The following is a 19396-nucleotide window of genomic DNA, read 5'->3' as shown; positions in this document are numbered from 1 at the left end:
ATTAATTACTGCTGTAAGATTGAGATTGAGAATTTGTCTTATAAAATCTTATAATAATGTGTTATTCTACTCATGCAACAGATACTGGTTTTGTGCCTAGTATGTTCCCTGAGATGTACAGGGAACCTCAAGGAGCTCCCAGACTATGGGAGTGACCCCTGCGGAGCTGACAAACCAGTGCTGGAGGAGTGCACAGGAGGGCTCAGGCGCAGCAGCTCAGTGGGCCTGTCTGTGTCAGGGGCAGGGGCACAGAGAGGGGCAGGTAAATCAAAGCTGATTGGGTGAAGAAAAGCCAGGGAAAAGACAGTGAGATCAAAGGCACAGAGCGGGTGTCCCGCGTCACCAGCTCCCATGCTAAGTCTAAACTGGGGAGAGGTCAGAGGCAGCACAGGGGCCTGTGGGGCAACTGCAGGATCCGGGACCCTCTCTGAGCTCTCATGAGCAGATCCCTGGCTTTAAGAGGAGTTTAGCTGCACAGTGAACGCCAGCATTGGCCTCTGAGTAGTGCTCATTAGGAACTCAAGGGTCTTTCCTAGCAGCCCGAGATGTCCCCTTCTCCTCTGGGCCTGGATAACTTTTTTTTTTTTTTTTTTTTTTTTTAATGGAGTCTTGCTCTGTCTCCCAGGCTGGAGTGCAGTGGTGCCATCTCAGCTCACTGCAACCTCTGCCTCCTGGGTTCAAGCAATTCTCCTGCCTCAGCCTCCTGACTAGCTGGGACTACAGGCGCCCGCCACCACGCCTGGCTAATTTTTGTATTTTTAGTAGAGTTGGGGTTTCGCCATATTGGCCAGTCTGGTTTCGAACTCCTGACCTCAGGTGATCCGGCTGCCTCTGCCTGCAAAAGTGCTGGGATTACAGGCGTGAGCCACGGCTCCCGGCCTCTGGATTCGGGGAGACCACTCTGAGGGCTCTGTTCCCGGCGTTCTCCATTCAGGCAGAACTTCCTGTGCACCAGGCACCCAGAGGCTGGTGAAATGGGAGGAGTTTCCTTATTCCCATTGCAGGGCGTGGGACAGGGTGTGGCTTACTTCTTCCATGCCCTGCTGCTCAGGCCTCTAGGGGAGCAGGCAGACAGGCAGGTCGTGGGGAGCATTTTGGTCTTTGACCCCCACGGCAGCATCTAGGGTTGAGTGTCCTGAAGCCTCAGTGGGTGTGTGTTACAGTGTGCTTTTTCAGCTTAGCTATCTGCCAAGGGAGCTTGTGTTTATCAGCTCAGTTAGACCTTTTGCCTTATCAAGGCTTTCTGTATCACAAAGCAAGAGTTTTGGTGTACAGGAAAATCGGATCACATGTGGGCTAGGAGAATGAGTGCAAGGCTTTACTGAGTGATGGAAGTAGCTCTCAGCAGATGAATGGGGAGCCAGAAGGAGGATGGAGTGGGAAGGTGGTCTTCCCCTGGAGTCAGCCGCTCAGCCCCCCTGTTGTCTCCTCCAACCGCCCTCAGCCAAATTTCCCTTGGGTCCACATGGTTCCAACCTCCATGACCTGCCAGCATGTCTGCCAGTGTGTTCTTCTGCCGGTGTGTTCCTCTTGATTTCCAACCACTTGTGTCTGTCCACTAGGGTCTCAGGGTTTTTATAGGCACAGGGTGGGGGTCATGATGGGTCAGAGTGGTCTTGGAAAATGCAGCATTTTGGGTGAATATAGGAGTGCCTGTCTTCACTTAGGTCCGTGGGGACAGGCCCAAGGGTGGAGCCCTAGCCAGGGGTCCTGCCCTCCTCTACCCGGCCCTTCCCTGCCTCCCTCCGGAATCACTGGGATGGGGCCCCCTCAGGCTGGCTGCAGGGATTGCCTCGGGAGAAGGGGCTTCCCTTCCAAGCCCTGGAGCAGGGCCCCAGCCTGGCTTCCAACATGTACACCCTTTGCTAAAGGTCACAGCTGGAATGCCAGGCACTGCCCTCTGGACAGTGAGTTGGGAGGAAATATGGCTGCCATCCACCTACAGAATTAGAATAGTCGGTATGGTTGTCCAAAGTAAACATGCAAAAAGGTCCCAGGCATGTGCCCTGGGGTTTGGAGCCTATTCCCAAGGAAAGGCAGTGTGGGGCGATGGGCCAGGCTCTTCCTGGCCTTCCTCCTCTGCTTCTGCAATCTGCTCGTGACTTGATCTTGCATAGTTTTCCCTTCCGTAACATGGAGATAATAACAGCTCTACCTTGCAACCTTCTCATGAGAATTATACAAGTTATTTTGTTAAAGAGCTTTGAACCACTGGGTACGGTGACTTACGCCTGTAATCCCAGCACTTTGGGAGGCTGAGGCGGGCAGATCACTTGAGCTCAGGCATTTGCAACCTGCCTGACCAACATGGCAGAATCTACTCTCTACTTAAAAAATACAAAAATTAGCCGGGTATGGTGGTGCGCATCTGTAATCCCCACTACTCGGGAGGCGGAGGCAGGAGAATCGCTGGACCCAGGAGGCTGAGGCAGCTGTGAGCCCACATTGTTCTACTGCACTCCAGGCTGGGTGACAGAGTAAGACCTTGTCTCAAAATAAAATAAAATAAAATAAAAAGAGCTTTGAGCAGTGTTTGGCAATTGGTAAGTGTACTATTTCTTTATTGTGATGTAGACATTCAGCACACATTTGTTGAATGACTGTTTGTTGCATAGATGAATAAGTGAGTGAATGAATGGAGAAAATGAAAATGGTACCCAAAACACAGTTTGCTTATGGCTTACTTTGTGGTCCGTGTCACAGGCTGGCCCATGGATCAATATGTGGAAAACAAACACACACACCATATATAGACCATACTCACACACACACCACACATACATGTACACATCACACATACACTATGCACACAGGGCACACACAGACACAGGCACACACCACACATAGACCATACACATATCCATATCACACACACCACCCACACACATACCATACACATAAGGCACACAAAGACACAATGTACACAGCACTGCCCACACACGTGTCCTGCTTGAAGCAATCCAGTCCTTACATTAGTGGATGTGTGCATGCTCCCCGGGTTCTCAGCGTCGTTCTGTGCTCCCCTGTGCATTTGCTCCCAAGGGAATTGATGATGGGGTGCACCAAACCCTGTCTGTTTGTTACAGGGAGTGCCTGGAGACAAGACCACATACAGATTTCATGCAAGGACAGTTTGAAGAGTTCCGAGGGTTGTATAGACTGGTTTGGGACATATAAACCCGGAGTGCGTGCTTTTTGGGTGGGGTGGGGAAGACTTTATCATCATTCTCAAACTCCATAAATACCTGGAGTCCTGCCGGGGCTGGGTTGCTGGTGCAGTGCACCACCCAGCTGCAGTCCCTGAGATCAGGGTGCTGTGGGACAGTGTGCAGGGAAGGACAGGAGGGTACAGGTGCTTGCCTTGTCAACTCAGTAAAATACAACTTCCAAACATCCCAGGGAAGGATGACCAGCACTGCACGTGATGGCAAGGGTGGAGAGGGGATCAGGGAAGATTATTTCTCTTGAGACAGGTTACTGAGTCACTTCTAAATTAAGCCTGTGACTATATTTGGTAATACAAGATGTAGGGCTGAAGAACAAGCAATTTACTTCATGCAAACAGATGACCATATGATGTACACAGTTGGGCTCTTGCTGCTTTGGGGCTTTGGGTGCAAGAGAACTCGCCAGTCTGGGTTTTGTGGGGTGCTGAAGCCAGTCTCCCCAATCTTCCTCATGTATGTGTTCAAGCAGACTAAAATCCTAGGTTAAATACTGCATTCATAAAAAATTTCAAGGTTGTTTGCTTTCAGAGAATTGTAAAAGACCCTCTGTTAGATCATCAGGGCAATTTGATGTCAAAATGCTGGAACCAGAATCAGCAGCAGGGCTTCTTTCTCTCTGTGGGCAGCTCTCCTAGAGAGTGAAAGAAGAGCCGCCGGGAAAACAATGTGTGCATTGTAAGCAGGCCTCCCTCGGGCCTCTGGTTGGACAGTGGGAGCGTGAAGCCTGTTCACAGGATGGTAATTTCATTGGTTCCACTTGCCGGTCACAGCGGCACGTGCTGGTCAATGACTTTCCACTCAGCAGGAATTGGAGGCTAAAGGCTCTGTTTCTAAAGCTCTGCAGGCCACTCTTGGTGACTAAGGGTGCGGCAATCATGTAGACACCAAAAGTGCGACTACTCTTAGATTCCCACCCCAATCGCAAAAAAGCAGTTGTATAGGCAAGGAGGGCTGCTATCCTGATGGTTAGATGTAGTAGATACAATACAGATTCAAGCTCCATTGCAGAATCAAGGCTGGGGACATCTCTGTAGTCTTGGAGGTTATTACCCAAGAATTTTTTTTTGCAGCTATGTATCCTGTCAAGAGTCACGTTATGTCTGCAAATGCATTGACCGTTTAGAATCCGTCACGTTTGTTTCTCTTTGAAAAGGAAGAGGTCTTAAGCTACTTATTTACTGAGATGTATAATACAAAATTAAATGAAAAAGTATAAGAATAGGTCCACTACCCTTCACTGTGTGTGAAGGAAGAGCATTGCTAAAAACTAATCTTTCAAATATTTATATTGAAAGATGCAGTTTATAAAGAATAAAGATAGCCATGAATTGGATAACTTTTCCTATTAGGTAAATGGTATAGTAAACTGGGGGTGAAAATGGGGTAAACATGGTGGTTTGTTTTTAGAGAAAATAAGGATGCAGTACAACTTCCTTTCTAATGGTTTGTGAAGCCAGAGATTCAGTTGCTGTATTATTATATTGAGCTTTGGCAGTATTATTACTCTGGGGGGAGGTATGATTTAATTTATGTCACATGTGCCTCAATGTAGAAAACGCTGTGTGAAAACAGGTGATGGAAGCAACTAGGAATAGCTCTGCTCTCCTTATGATGTGTGTTTCATGGAGTTACTCTGAAAACGATGAATGCAATAGATCCCAACTTCCAGACTTCTAATGCCTGGTGAAAATTATGCTAGCTGAAAATTCCAGGAAGGTACTCAAAGTTTTCTTGAAATTAGAATATAGATAGCAGGAAAGAATATGGTGATAATGATGAAAGATTTATCTCTGAAGTTCAGTTTTGCTCCTTTTAATATAACAATGGTCACATCTGTTGATGGACACTTACAGTGATTCCTTATCTTTGCTATTGTGGCCAGTGCTGCAATAAACATGAGATTGGAGGATGAGACAGGTTGATCCATGGGCACAAACATATAGTTAAACAGAAGGAATAAAATCTAATGTTTGACAGCAGAGGAGGGTGACTATAGTTAACAACAGTATATTTTATATTTCAAATAATTAGAAGACTTGAAATGTCCCCAATACACAGAAACACACGAGGTGACAGATACCCTAAATACCCTCACTTGATCATTACATCATTACACATTCCATGCATATAACAAAAGATCATGTGTACTCCATACTTATGTACAAATATTATGTATCAATAAAAATTATGAATGACAACATGCTTCATCAACTTAGCTATTACTATTTAAAAAACAAAAACCAAAATGGTCATAGACGCTGTCTCAGGCAGACTGGACACATTTTAACATTAGCATATTACCAAGAAGGATGCCATTCAAAGTGAAGGGTGCAGACAGAGACTCTCTCATTCTGTTAATATGGATCACTGGCAAGGTAGTCAGTGTTATTTCCTAGCTAACAATTTCCTAAAAGCAAACAGTCATATTAACTTGAAGAGCAACGATCCTTTAAAAAATAATGATAGCAGCAACAGGATCTTCAGAAAACAATCTGAATTCTTTCAAAGTGATAAAGGTGCTGGTACATGCATCATTCATTTCTGAGCATTTTTCTCAAAATAAAATTGAGGTTTAGAAAAGTACCTCCCAGATGGGCTGGATACCCAGCACGCACTGGGAACATTCTCTTATATGTGGTTGAAATAACAATGGTAGAACCTCCCATGTGGTACATCTTTTTATTTGCTTTTAAAATTGTGATTTTAGCGTGTTTATCTCTGGCTCATACACTATTTTTTCCAAGGATAAGAAATATTTCTTAAATTTAAATATTCACTAATCAGTCTATTTTTAGTTTTTAAAAGGTTTCAAATTTCATATATATATATACATACACACAAATTCCATGTATATACACACATATATACACATATATGGAATGTGTGTGTGTGTATGTATACACACACTTGACTTCTTTATTTTTTACTTTCTAAAAAATAAGACTGATGGGAAGAAGAAAAGGTGAACTACACTTTCACCATTTGCCTCTGAGTAAAATCTTTGGTGCCTAATTCTATTTTCTTTAGAAATATATTCCCTGGGAGTGCTCCTTCCTCCTCCAGCCCTGAGCGGTCCCTCACCCTCAGGCTCACCATCCTCCCTAACTTTGTGCTGTGGCACAGGGCAGGAGCTGAGCGCAGAGACCACAGGCAGGTGTCAGCCTCACTCCCTGTCCTTGGTGGTGTCCCAGACTCCACAGGGTACAGAAGTCCAGGAAATGAGAAATCAGCCACCCAAGTTGAGTGGAAAATTTCAGCATGTTACAGAACATGGGACAGCTGATGTCTGAGGTCGCGGTTCAGAAGGATTTGTAGGTTTACCTGTTTACTCAGAGCATTTCACCAATTCCTTACAAAGATTACAAATAAACTCACAAAAAGGCAAAAAAATCAGTTGTTAATCCATGTTGATGGGCAGGGTAACGAGTATCATTTTGTTAATTTCATATGTTTAGCACCATCTGTAGGAGCTACATAACAACTCTCTGGAGTTGTTTTGTTTTTAACTCACTTCTCACAAATCATTGAAGTGTACATATTTGTAAGGAAAGTTCAGCAGTCGTAGAAGTAGAGATGACTGATGATGAATGTTGGGATGCAGGTGAGAAGTGTACTTTTTGCCACTGGGGAGAAGACACCCACCCTTTGGTTGAGACGCTGTGTTCCTCTGCTGAGAGTGTCAGAAGATGGCCCTCTACGGGATGTTCTGCCTCCATAGAGAGAAAGAGAGGGGGCTGACGTTTACTCTTATTGATGCTGTTGTTGGAAATGTGGCGCAACATGTACACTGGTCCCTGTATTCTCTAAGTTCTCCGCTGCCCCAACGCAGGCCACTGAGTTGCTCACATTCCTCCCACCTTCCCAGTTTGATTCAGCACCCTTCTCCCCACAGAAGGAAACCAAAGGTCAGAAGGATGCTTTCCCCCAAAGCTTCCCGCAGTGATTTTTAGAGGCCCTGGGGAAATGAGAGGGGCTGGTGGTTTACAGAATTTAGGGCCGTGCAGTGACCTCGCGGATTCCATGGGGTGTTCACAGAGACCCAAGGATAATGAGACTGAATTCCGCATTGTAAGCACTTCCCGGAGCCTTTCGACATGCTAAAGTGAACTTTGAAACTGAAAGAAGATGTGGCACACACGGCAGGTAACGGGAGTCTGACCAGAGGAGTCGGGGACCATCTGAGAAGACGCGTGTTCTCTGAGCACGGCTTGGAAAACAGGCGCTGGTTTTCAGACATGCTCAGTGAACTCCTTAGAGAAGCTTTGAGAAGAGGCAAAGAAGCCGGATGCCGGCCCGTTTCAAGGACAGTCTTTTCCTGCTCGGTTCTTTTACATGTCTGGCTCTGCAGTGACTAAGCTTTCCTTTGAAGAAAGGTTTCTTTGACCATCACAACCCCCCAGAAAAAGGATTCTAGAAATATTTGTGGATGCTCAAGACCGAAGCTCAATGTCAGCTATTTCCCCCCCTGGCTTTACTACTCCTCAGACTTTCATATGGTATTTTTGGAATGAAACCACATATGAAATCCAAAAGGCAAAAACGTCTGACTTTTCCCCACAAGTGTGTTACACCAGGAGCAAAGGGAAGGGCGCCCTCTTGGTGGGAGGTCACTGATGAAGCTGGGCAGAGGCCAGACAGTCCAGGCAGTTTTGGTGACTTGTGTCTAAGCTCCGAGTGCAGATTCCTGGCTGGACATTCCCAGCTGCAGCACCAGGCTGTCCTGGGCAGAGGACTCTAGTCCCTGCATTCAAGCATCAGTCACCTCAGTAGTCGCAGTGGCAGTCGGCGGGGTAAGGGAGCTGAAGACCAGAGGCCTGCTCCAGTGGGACAGATTTCCACAAAAATTCATCACCATCTCCTAGTGAGGGGGAGATGTTCAAAACTGTGAAAAGTGTAGATGCAAAAGCATAGGCCCTCAAACACAACCATGTGTGAAACCGGAGAAGAATGATCCTTGAGAATCAGGCTGGGATTTCGTCTTTATCCTGCATTATCCTAAAGTTCCAGGCCCAAGGTATGCATTGTTAGACATATGCGTCATTGGGCCCCGTGGCCACACTGGGTCCTTGCAACTGCACTCCTATGTGCCCAGGGCCCGCTCCTGGGGAGGCACAGCTAAGAAAACCCCTGGCAGGATGCCACAAAATCAGTTTTCTACCTTCTGCTTTTTTCTTTCTTTTTCCATTTTTAAAAAGTTATACAGTGCCTAAATTGCTTTGGGCAAAATCCTCTCACCAGGCTGTGGGATACATTCAAAATGAGTAGCAGAAATGACAACTTATCTTTATTTCAACATGGAAATGTGGTTTCTCCAGATGTTTCTAATGTTCCCAATAGGGATTTCCAAAGACTGAACATTGCATCAAGGCTGCCAGCCTGAAGGGCCCTACACAAAGATGGTGCTTCTGTCTGATGTGCGCTCTCTCCCCCACCGCACACACACACACACACACACACACACGCCAGAAATGTAGACGGTGACTTAAATCTGTGCACAAGTAAAGATGATTCAAGCTGAAACACATTTTCCCTTCTTGACATAGTGACTGATGACAGTTAGATATAGATTATAGGCAACTGCCTTATTTGCAGAACCACTAAGGATATGAAAGACTCTTAACCAGCCCAGAGCATCAAGTAGTGGGTGAATCATTCTGAAGGCTGCCTTCCAAGACCACAAGAAATTAGGGGGCAGCCTATAAGAAATAGCAATAGCACACCACACCATAGGAAAATCCCATATGTGTTCGTCCCAATGGATTGCAGAGAGAGAGAGAGAGAGAGAGAGAGAGAGAGAGAGATCTCACAAAGTTGGAGACACAACTTTTGTTAGACATTGTTTTCTTATTATTTGTTTGTGTCTTTTCATCACAACTTTAACTTTTCTGCAAGATGTGGCAACAGTAGCCACAGCTTGATTGGAAAAACGCAGGAATGAAGGGGCAGTTTGCTTGGGTGCTGCATGTTGTATTGTTATTCATAGATGGACATCTGTGCTTGGTCCTGTTTGGGTTTTTAGGTGTTTTGCAATGCCTTAAAATGTTTACAGTCAATCAGAACATGTCTACTTTAGGACAAAATAGTCATTTGTTCAATAAAAATTTTCTGTTCATCTATTAGGTCCCAGGAATACGCTGCTGGGCATTTGGAAATAAGAATGTGATCTCAGTCCCTACCCTTAAGGAATTCATCATCTAGTGAGGAGACAGGCACATAAAGTATGCACAATTGTGCAGTAAGAATATAGGTAAGGGACCCTTAAGTAGGCCTGGGAAAATCAGGGGAGATTCTTAGAAGAGGCAGCAGTTGAACTGAGATTCCAAGACTATGTGGGAATTAGATGGATTAAGAGGATGATGGGCATTTGAGGCAGTAGGTACAGCACATATAAGAGTTTAGTTTGTTTAGGGAACTACGAGTTATTTGGTATTTCTGGAGTGTGCAAAAATATAAAATAAATCATTATTTATGGAGGAATAAACACATGCTTATAGATTTGAGTAATATCTTACCATGTACAGAAATTAGCTTTATGGCCATGTGCTAAGAAAATATTTTTGTTTAAATTACTTTATTTTGCTATATGAGAAAAAGATGGAAAGCCAGGACTCTGTTTTGAGGCTTCTCTGCCACCTCTCATCCTGGCTGACAGAGTTGAATAGGTGGTTTCCATGAAAGCACTGCAAAGGCATGCTTGCCAATCCCATAACCTTATGTTTGCCTTTGAGTTGCACCAGTGGGTCAGACATTCTTTCAGATTAATTTATCAAGGACTCAGTCGAGAGCCACAGCCATATCAGATATTTCACATTTGGGCCAGAATTATTTGGATGTTGCACACGATCTCAAGATAGGCCCTCTCTGCATTTTCTAGGAGCCACTGACCCTTGAGTAAAGCTTCTCTCTCCTTCCTCTGTGGGCTGGAACATCAACAGCCCTTGGGAGAACAGATTATTCCCAACCATATTGGGTCGATGAATTGCCCATGAAGTTTTCAGATATTTAGAAAAAAGTTATTTGTGATAGCAAATAAATTAAACAGAACACTAAAAACATAAATTCTTAACTTCTGTACAGTTTTAGAGTGTTTATTTACTTAGTAATTGACAAAAGATAATCTCATGATTACTGGATAGCAAAAGCTCTTTGGCCAATTAGAAACAATATTGAAGTTTTTATATAACTTAGTGAGTTTTTATTTTATACAATGCCCCCCATAAATAAGCTAGCTGAATGAAGTTGGGGTTTGGGTCCCACCTACTGTTCGATAAGACCTGTGGTTGATAATGTTGGGCAGTGGCCAATCTAAAATCAAAATTATATATATATGTGTGTGTGTATATATATGTATATATAAACACATTCATACATACATATATTTACTTGTTATTATGGGAAAGAGAGCAAAACAAGATAACAGTAAGTTCAAGACATATTTTTCTCATTCCTTGTATAAATGATAAGGATTTGAAACTTAACTGCATTAACTGGGCTAACTAATAGAAAGAGCCGAGGTGGACACTGAAGGGTGTGGAATGTCAAACAAAGTGGGTTTGCTTCCAGTATCAGCTCCGTCATGTTTTGGAAGGATATGCTTGACATGGGAGCAGGATGGAGCAGATCACATGGTCCATGGGTGGAAGGAGGCATTCTCAGGCAAGCAGGGACCTCTGAATGGCAGGCAGAGACCAGCCCCACCATCCATGCCTTCTCTTGACTTGGGTGTTCTGGCTCCTAAATAAATACTGACTTCCTGATCCTTGTGGAGGACCCCTGGAGGTATCTATCTGTGCACAGCACAACCTTGTTTCAGCTTCAACAAAACGGTCAGGAAGGTGTCATAGCCTACTACCTTTGTATAAAATGTCCAGTCACAGGTAAGAATTTTGGCAGGTGGAATTCACAGGTGTCAGTGGAAATTGTATTCATGAACAAAATAGGTGAAACCCTGGTTCTTATCTTCCTTTTCAACTCTGCTCTGAATAATTTCTTTTCTGAAATATCATTTTAACCCTCCTGACTGAACAAAAGTTTCTTTGTTTTTAAAAAATTACTTTATCTGTAACATAAACCCAGATAACAGCTAAAGTTCATAAGAAGAGAATAATAACTCAAGCTTTGATCATAGAATAAGAGATAAATATACAACTCTCTCCTTTGGGCTTTTAAAAATACTTCTTTTCTGATTTCGTAAGTAATTTATGTATCCCAATGAGTGTACACATTATGTAAATGCACTATAGGGAAAGCAAAATTGTAAAAAGTCTTGTCAAACTCACTGGATGATGAAGAGACATTTGTGTATTTTAGTGGTCTGTAAATTGGAGAAATATCATTCTGACTTCTTCAGCTTTTTGCATCATGCTGAATGAGACAATGATAGTACGAGCATACTATCTACACCCTTGAATCCATGACAATGACATGGCTGATTCTCTGATCATGCCAATGTCAGGTGGTTTTGTATTAAACAATGATGAAGAGCAGGTAGGAGAGACTGATGAGAGAAGAATGAATGCCTCTTTCTAGTAGGCAGGGGTAAGACAATGTTTTCAGTAGGTAAAAAGTACATTTTCAGCTTTCTTCTTTGTATTAGTATGTATGGGTTGAAAGCCAGGCTCAACTTTAAGGAAAATATAAAATAAAACACCAAGCTCCACTCCACTGTGTGGGACACCGTGGCATGTGCTTGTCGTCAGTTCCTCCACTCACCTGGGTCCAGGAATTGTCTCCACCATAGAGCTGATGAGACAGAGAGCAGCTTACCCACCTCATAACATACATGGTAAGGCAGCAACTTGAAACAAGGCCAGTCTGAGGACAGAGTGCTGCTCTTCCAACTACTATGCTGAAATAACAAAACCAGTATGGCCTGGATTAGAACCTGGTTGCACCCACTGTTTTTTTTTGTTTGTTTGTTTTTTTAATTATATATATATATATATTACATATAATATTATATATTTACCCACTGTTATTTCAAACATCCCAAAAGTAATTTCTGCAAGACAATTACAAATGCAGCACTCTTCCTGTTTAAGGTTTTCCAAATTGAAAAGAAGAGAATGGCTGCCTTTGAAATCAATCAGGACACCTCTGTGGAAAATTACCTGGGCTGTTTCATCCTTGGCGTGAGCAGTGGTGGGACCTGGCATCCCCTGGAGACACACACGCCCGGCCCTGGGTCCAGCCAGCACCCACTGGCAGGTCAGCCCTGGAGCTGTTGAGATTTTCCTAAATTGTAAAAAATCTGAAAGTTATGTTTTAGAATAATCTTTTCTTCTAATTCTTTTTTATTACCTTTTTATTGCCTCAGGAAAGCAGTAACACAAAAGATCCTTTTACATCTTTTGATTTAAAAAGCAGAATCCAAGAGGGGCTTGTCTGGCTGTGTTCATGGAGAAAAATCTGTAGCTGATCAGTGCTCATCCTCCCAGGAAAAGCCCCATTACAGCAAACAAGTTCATTTATTTTAGCCTAGAACTCAAGAAAACCATTCAAAACCCTGAGATACAAAAAACAAGCCAGATCCTCACTTAATTTAATTTTATAAAGAAACCATCATAGTTATGCAAGCTATAATTTATTTCTTTCATTATGTAAAAGTTTTTCATTATGTAAGGAAGCCCCTACTCCACACCCCTTCCATCCCTGCACATTTTATAGTGTATCTGTTCGGCTTGATTTCTCTTTCAAACCCCCTGTGATGTAGACTCTTTTTTTTTTTAAAAAGGCATTGATAAAGAATTTAAAGCCATTTTAAAAAGTTTCTGCTTTTTTCTTTTTTCACTAAAGGGTCTTGTTCAGTCCTTCTTTTCACTGACTACATAACAGTGATTGATTGGCAAATAGAAGGCGTGCAATAAATAAGAGGGAGAAAGAGAAGGGATTCTGAAGTTCTATAAAACTTGTGATTTACAGCACACCATTAACTACAACAGTAGAGGTTCAGTCCTGGCTCCTAACTTCCCACTCTGTTATTCTCAGGATGTGGTCCCCACACTGGCTGTGCCATCTTCCCCCAGGAGCAGGTTAGAAATGCAGATTCTCAGGCCCACTACAAACCCTCTCACTCAGAAACTGGGGGGTGGGACCCAGCAATTCCTGCCTTAACAAACCTTCTAGCTGATTCCGATGGTTGCTGAAGTTTGATCACCTCGGAGGCAACCCTATCCCAGCACCTCTGATTTCCTTCCTGCCATGGGTGAGCAACCCATGGCCTCTGGGGCCTCCCTTCTCCTCCTGTCTGGAGGCAACAGGCTGCTTCACACCATCTAATCTCTGAAGCTGGAGGGGGGCAAGTGCTCTACTTCTAACCCCTCAGGCTAAGGCACAGCTGGGATGTGAGCCTCATTACTGCCACAGCGATGGGGAAGTGGGGCCAGTGGTCGCTAAGTCTTCATCAGGGATCAGTTGTGTGTTTTAGGCTGGTACTCAGAAGAATGTCTTTATCCCCAAGGACATATAATTTATAGTCACCACCAGTGTTCAAAGCAGCTCTGAAGCCCATACTGGACAAGTACAGGGGGAGGAGGTAAGAAACAGCGGCTCCAGGGCAGGATGGTCCTGCAGGCCTCCTCCCGCCCACCTTCGGGAAGTCACGACCTGAGATGGGGGCAGACCTCCTAATAAGCGTAATTATCCATTATTTATTTGTCTAATTATCTATTATTTTATTGCATTTTGGACTTGTTTAGGTGTTATGAAATAAAAGCATTTAAAAGAGAGGGAAGAGATGCTTGTCACCAACTTGGAGACAACGATGTCCCCAAGTAAGCTTATTTTCAAATTTGCATTAATATTAATACATAATAAAAGAATAAAATAAAATGACATGACATGAATAAAAGTAATCAGAGAACTGGAGAAAAATACATCAGCTAACATCCCCTTGGCAAAATTCCAAACTTTTTTTTTAAAGTGATGTTTCTGGCGCAGGAGCTGCAGAAGCCGCTCTCTCAGCCGGAATGGCCTCAGACGTTGCAGGCAGAAGCCCAGGAGGCCTCGCGGAACCCCCAGACCAGCAGGAGGAACGTCGCGGTCCAAGGCACCAGGCAGAGGGAGCTGGCTGGTGCACTAAGGGCCTGGTCTGCAGAGGCCCCAGGCCCGCGTCACCATGGAGGGTAGCCCTTGAGGCGTGGGGAGAAACCCCATTTAGCAGCGTCACTGCCGAGAGCCCGGCCCTGCCTCTCTGGCCTTCGTGGAGCAGGGTGAGACAGGGTGCCTAGAAGCCTCGAGTGGAAACCGGAGCAGTACATCGTAGCAGCCCCGGCGCACTTTTCTGGGAACCCAGGATCCTGGTGGGGGCCCTGCAGAGCGCGCAGGAGCAGAGAACGCTGGCTTCCGTGGGATCCGGTTTTCAGGACTCCCTGTCCCCATTCCTAGCGGCAAACGTGGAACTCAGGCATCTTCCAGACACCCTGCTCTCCAGCTGCAGTCCTGAGATTGGAACGGGATGGGGAAGGAACTGAGGCCAGGAGCCCAGATGGGTTAGTGTTTGGCTGCCTGGAGTGAGAACGAGGACCACCAGCAGGCTGGCCTGGGAGCTGGCTGGAAATGCAGACTCTCAGGCCCGCTCAACCCATCAACCAGGACATTCCCAAGACCCACAGAAGAGCCTGGGCACGGTGGGACGTGACACACCCTGACTGAGGCTGGCAGGACCTCTGGGCCTAAAGCTTAGCGACATTGTGCGCGGCTGAAGGCGATACCTTCTATTACCGCCTTTTCTACTAAATTTTTAAGAAAAGTTATCACACAATACGGGAAAGCCTTAAACCTCTATAGGTCTGAAGGACGTATGGGCAGAGAAGCTGGAACTCACGAGAAATAGAATTACCATTCATTTCCTTTGGCCAGAGAAGATATCACTATTTTATTCAATCCAGGCCTTCCCTTTCCATTCCTTAGAATTAGCTATTGCTACCTCCCAACTATATAGAAGAACCATATTAAGTGTTGCTCCTTACCTGGGAGGCAATTGATTCAAGCCCCAGAACAGATTTGTGGAGAATATCCTCACATCCTTCTCTGCTGTGCTAACTGGTGAAACAAATGAATGACAGGCCCTTCCCCCTGGCCATTGTCTACAAAAATTACTTAGTGATCATTCAAAGAGCCTCACAACTATCTTTACAAATTTTCAAAACAACGTGCTAAATGGATTAAACTGACTCTTGTAACCAGAAGAGCTTAATTAGATGAACTGGTAAATAAAGTATACATCCTCCCATCTTTTACTCACAGCAGCTCTCCTACTCATGGCTATAAATACTTCCCAGTCTCTTTGGAGTCTGCGGACAGGGATAGGCTGCCATTTCCTCTGCTAATCTCTCATTGTTCAGGGTTCTGGCCAACTGCCACAACGGAAAAGTTGCCATGCTTGTTGATTTTTACATGCATGCCTTCCACAGAGTAATTATTACTTCCTGGAGGGATGTATACTAACCCTAACTTTAGCCATAGATTTACTTTTGTAGTGGTAGGTTGTACACATTTATTGCTGAAAATTAAATCAGAGGGTTTTTTCCTTCATATGTATCCATCTCAGGTTAATGGAATGCATTAGTTCTTCCCCTGTGTCTGATGAGGAGACAAGAATGATAGAAAATTATCTTATTTGAGAATTTTTGCTTTCCTAGATGACAGAGTACTCATTCTCAAATTAATTTTGCTCAAAATGTTTCGCATATCTTAACTAGGGACAACTCCTTAGATGTGGATCTTAGCCAGAAAAGCCTTATACTTTTCAAAGTTATAATTGCCTCATTACACCAGAGTGTCCACATTTTAGTAGTGAAAGAAATGATTGTTTCGCTTGGAAGACTTTTCAGTTTAAGAAGATAAAAGCCGGGTGCGGAGTGTGGGTGTGTGAGGGAGCAGCAGTGGCCTCCAGCAGATGAAGTGTTAATGTACAGAGGATGGAGACCAGCTGCTTCCCAACCCCACTGAGAACAGCCCCACAGAAAAGGCTCAAGGGCACCAGGAGAGCTTGAGGGGCTATGGGAAAGTGTCACAGTAGGGAGGGCCGATGCCTCAGCGGGTGGAGCCCACAGGATTTCTAGAAGAAACTGGGAAATGGCTTTGAAGATTGTTATATGTGCTTTGTACAACCCCTGAATGATGGTAGTTTTAAATATGCCATTGGAATATTTAGCACATGATCACGGTCCTCTTCAACAGACCTCTGCCACATGCCTACAAGGTACAAATCTCTTGCTGAGTGTGGTACAGCAGCTCCTCCTCACTCCCCTGGTGCATGGAAAATGCAGTGTGTTTGCAACCCAAAGACTCTGGGTTTGTATTTCAGTTTTGCAACTTGCTACCTTTGTTACTTTGGGCCCAATATCCAACCTTTCTGAGTTTAATATCCTTATCCATGAAATACCAACTTCAGAGATAAATTGTAACCATTGAAGAAGGTCATATATATCAGTTTCCTTGTACGAGAGGGGATATGGACATTTAATGATAACGTTGAGAGCTCATTATTATGATATATGAGGCAAGGGACTGTTGAGTACTTTATTTATAATACTGAGATTCTCTTTCTATTTTACACAATAGGAAATGGATACGTAACTTGCATAAGGACATAAAGCCAACAAGTGGTGAGGCAGTGATGCAATGAATGCATTTGTTGGATTTAGGAACTTGTGCTTTCCTCACTATAACACAGAGTCCAAGATTATATGAAACAAATTAAAGATACTGAGAATGCTCATGTGCATATGTACATATTGTTAAAACCATAGTTTCCCAAGTGCAGGCTTTCAGAATGTTTATTAAACCTTGTCTATATGCACTCTATTTACTCCGCTTCTTCACTTTTTTGGACATCCCATCTATTTTGAAGATCTGTCATCACTAGGAGACACCAGTAAATTTGCTTCAAGGATCTCTCAGAAATCATCAATACTATGCTATAAAGGGAAATATGATAAATTTCTTTTAGATCTGCAAGCAATTTTTTTACCAATTTCTGTCATTTTATTGATATAGTCATTCAACAAACATTTGTTGATATTTGTGTTCTAGATGATGGGCTGGGTACTAGGAATTTCTGCTTTAAGGATGTTTTGTGTAATGAAAAAGACATCAAAAAAAGATTGTGATATAATGAGCTAAGTAATATCATATAAATAGTATAAAGCTCCCAGAGGGGGTGAATTTGGTAAAGTATTTCAAAGTAATTGACATTTGATTTGGGTCTTATGTGTGTATATAGGAGAGCAGACTTTTACTAAGTGCAAGACCTTGGTAAAAATTCTAAAAACTCTAAAAATTTGCTTGAGATATATCTTAGGTCAGGTGCAGTGGCTCATGCTTGTAATCCCAGCACTTTGGGAGGCCCAGGAAGGTGGATCACGAGGTCAGGAATTCAAGACCAGCCTGACCAACATGGTGAAACCCCGTCTCTAATAAAAATATAAAAATTAGGGAGCTGGGAGGGAGCTTTAAGGGGTGGATGGGCAGGAGGTCAGGGTCCTCCGGGAATTAGAGTGGGTGGGCTCGCTGTGGGTGCCATTTCTCAGTGTCTCCTGAGGAGCCACCCCCCTCCTCAGCCTTGCTCGGCTCTTATTCCCTCTGGTAGCTACCGCCAGGGACGCGCCATCCCCAGCTGAGTGACAAAAATGCTGAGTTTCTTCCATAGAACACTAGGAAATCTGTCTATGGGTAAACATGAAGAGAAAGAACGACTCCGAGAAGCACAACACACTGCCACACTTATTCCTGCAGCTGGAGATTCCAAGTCCATCATCACATGTCGGGTGTCCCTTCTGGATGGTACTGATGTTAGTGCCGACTTGCCAAAAAAAGCCAAAGGACAAGAGTTGTTTGATCAGATTATGTATCACCTGGATCTTATTGAAAGTGGCTTTTTTTATCTGAGATTTATGGAGTCAGCACAATTGGCGGTGCCAAAGTAATTCAATGGAAGAATAGTCTTAAAAAGGGTGCTGGATTAGAACCTGCGGAAAAAGGAGAAAAAAATATGGTGCTGGAGCAGCTGGATATCTATAAGATGTAAAACCTTGACCTAAACCTTATACTTGTACAAAAATCAACTCAAAATGGATAATGAACCTAAATATAAAATGTAAAACTGTAAAACTTGGAGGAAAATAAACAGGAGAAAATCTGTGGGACCTAGAGTTTAGAGAAGAGTTATTAGACATGATGCCAAAAGGATGATTTAAAAAAAGATAAAATAGGCAAAGGATGATTTAAAAAAAAAAAAGATAAAATACACTTCATAAAAAATTAAAAACTTTTGCTTTGGGAAAGACCCTGTTAATAGAACGAAAAGCTAAGCTACAGACTGGGAGAAAATATTTGTATATCACACATCTGACCGGGAACTCATGTCTAGTACATATACAAAATGCCTAGCTGGGCACAGTGGCTCACCCCTGTAATCCCAGCACTTTGGGAGGCCAAGACAGGAGGATCACTTGAGCCCAGGAGTTCGAGACTAGCCTGGGCAACATAGTGAGATCTTGTCGCTACAAAAAATATGTTTAAAAAAATTAGCTTGGTGTGGCTACTTGGGAGGCTGGGCAGGAGGATCGCTTAAGCCTGGGAAGTAGAGGCTGCTGTGAGCTGTGATAGCCACTGCATCTCCAACCTGGGCGACCGAATGAAACTGTGTCTCAACCAAAAACAAAACAAACAAAACAACCTCCTCAACTCAATAGTTAGAAAGCAAGCAATCTAATTTGAAAATGAACAAAAGACATGACGAGACTTTTCACCTCAGAGGATATACAGATGACAAATTCATGAAAATATGTTAAACTAGCCATCAAGGAAGTGCCAATTAAGACCTCAGTGAGATGTTTTCACTACACATCTATTAAAACAGCTAAACAGTAAAACATAGTGACAACTTCAAATTTTGGTGAGAATGTGAAGAAATGAGATCTCTCATACATTGGTGTTGGGATTGTAAAGTGATATCACTACTCTGGAAGATAATTTGGCAGTTTCTTTTAAAACTAAACATACACTTAAACCATATGACTCAGCAGTTTTGTGCCTGACCATTTATCCTATGAAGACTTACTTCCACACGGAAACCTGAGCATAATTGTTCATAGCATCTTTATTTGTAGTAGCAAAAAACTTGAAACAACCTCAATGTCCTACAGTAAGTGAATGATTTAACA

Source organism: Macaca nemestrina, chromosome 8 (assembly GCF_043159975.1).
Source record: "Macaca nemestrina isolate mMacNem1 chromosome 8, mMacNem.hap1, whole genome shotgun sequence".
Taxonomy (NCBI): domain Eukaryota; kingdom Metazoa; phylum Chordata; class Mammalia; order Primates; family Cercopithecidae; genus Macaca; species Macaca nemestrina.
Note: the sequence above shows the minus strand (reverse complement) of the source record.